This window comes from Coffea arabica, chromosome 8c (genome assembly GCF_036785885.1).
Source record: "Coffea arabica cultivar ET-39 chromosome 8c, Coffea Arabica ET-39 HiFi, whole genome shotgun sequence".
Taxonomy (NCBI): Eukaryota; Viridiplantae; Streptophyta; class Magnoliopsida; order Gentianales; family Rubiaceae; genus Coffea; species Coffea arabica.
The window spans coordinates 32,007,701-32,009,686 of NC_092325.1; the positions used below are offsets into that span (position 1 = coordinate 32,007,701).

Here is a 1,986-nt window from a genome sequence, read left to right on the forward strand (position 1 = left end):
TAAAGTCATTGCACTTACGTTCTTCAGGTTCAGTTCAGGTTGGGATGGCAATCTTTCATTTACTTGAGACTCCAGACGGTTGATTGATATTGCCATCTGACTTATCTGATTTCTTATGTCCTGCCTTTTGGAGTCCGCCTTTTGTTGATTAGCAAGTAGTTGCTTCATCATCTCCTCCAAAGATAGACCAGAGCTCGGGGGCGGAGGTGGTCGGGGTTGGTACTACTGCTGGTACCTTGGTTGCTTATTTGGCATGAAATTAGTCTGCCTGTTCCCTCCATAGCTGAGGTTAGGGTGGTCCCTCCAACCAGAGTTGTAGGTACTTGAATAGGGGTCATAGGGCCTTTTTGGCGCGGGCGCGTGACCTGCCATGTTCACTTACTCTGCACCCTACTCTTGCATCATTGGACACATATCTGTAGAATAACCTATACCAGTGCAGATTCCACACACCTTGGCTTGAGATGTATTTCTTACAGCCAATTGCCTAACAAAAGAAGTCAACTCAATTAGCTGCTGCTGGATAGAGGATGTCTCTATCTCATTCACCTTGCGTATTGGGACATCTTCCCTCGTACCGAATTGCTGTGAATTCTCTGCCATTCCCTCAATTAACTCTCATGCTTTCCGAGGGATTTTGTTCACCAATGCCTCTCTACTTGCAACATCAATTATGCTCTTGTCTCTGAAAAGGAGCCCCTTATAAAAATACTGTATGAACAACTACTCACTTATCTGGTGCTGGGGGCACTTGATGCACAACTTCTTGAACCGCTCCCAATACTCATAGAGTGACTCCCCTGAGTGTTGCTTGATACCACAAATCTCCTTTCTTAGACTTGCAGCTCGAGACGTGAGAAAATACTTATCTAAGAATTTTTTCTTTAACTGGTCCCACATGGTGATACTACTTGGTGGTAGGTAGTACAACCAATCTTTTGCAGAATCTTTCAAGGAGAAGGGGAATACTGTCATTTTTATCTGCTCTTCTGTGATTTTCGGGGGTTTCATACTATTGCACACGACATCAAACTCCTGCAGATGCCTATACGGCTCTTCACTTGGTAAACCATGGAAAGAGGGTAAAAGATGAATCAGATCAGATTTTAGTTCAAATGGAGTGCTATCATCTAGACTTGAAAAAATAATGCACAAAGGCTGTTGATTTAAGTTGGGAGCAGCCAACTCCCTTAATGTTTGAGCATTAGCCATATTGACTTCTTCTCGATCCGAATCACTTGAAGAATCACCCAGCGAATCTGTTGGTTCCACTTCTAGCTCAGCTCTCTGAGATGCAGCACTGGAGTGCTCTTCTCTAAGTTGTCTGGTTTCTTTTCTTGTTCTACGCGCAGTCTTCTCTACCTCGAGGTCAAAAATTAATTCACCTGTACGAGAAGAACGATGCATACACTCGAAAAGCACCAGAAAATTAGAACAAAAATGAATTTAAAAAGAAACAAATAATTGATACCAGTCCCCGGCAGCGGCACAAAAAATTGACAGGTTGTCAGCTTGTGCAATAATAAAAACCTGCTCAAATTAAAGTAATTTTTGTAGATAACGATGAGTATGGTCGAATCCACAGGGACTGGGAGTAATTATTTCTTTTCAAATTCACAGTGACAAGGGGGTGTTTTTGTACAGAAGGTGACAATAAAAGAAATTCAACTAAAATCTAAGAAACTACTAAAAATTAAATAACAACTTACTAAAATGAAATGGGTGATAGTTAAGGATCTAACTAAGATATAATTTCAGCAATGATTCACCTAATTGATCATCGATGCAGAGCTAATTCTAATTATTTATTAATAAATAGGTTATAACTACCAAACAAGTGATGACAGTCAATCCCTTCTTACTGTGTCGGTGATTAAGGTACGCCCGTTAATTACTACTCTAATTGAGAAATAATCCTAGGTACGCCCATAAGATTTAATTCCTCAATTGTCTTACGTATTAGAGGAGCCCTATTCTAACCAAATA

General features: G+C 40.6%; 1 non-coding gene across 1 annotated transcript; it reads left to right on the forward strand.

The window, feature by feature from the left end:
* The first annotated feature begins 733 nt into the window (after nt 1-733).
* LOC113707497 (small nucleolar RNA R71) lies at nt 734-840 on the forward strand. The gene has a single exon (XR_003452226.1). It is a non-coding gene; the product is annotated as a small nucleolar RNA R71 (small nucleolar RNA).
* The last annotated feature ends 1,146 nt before the right edge of the window (nt 841-1,986 follow it).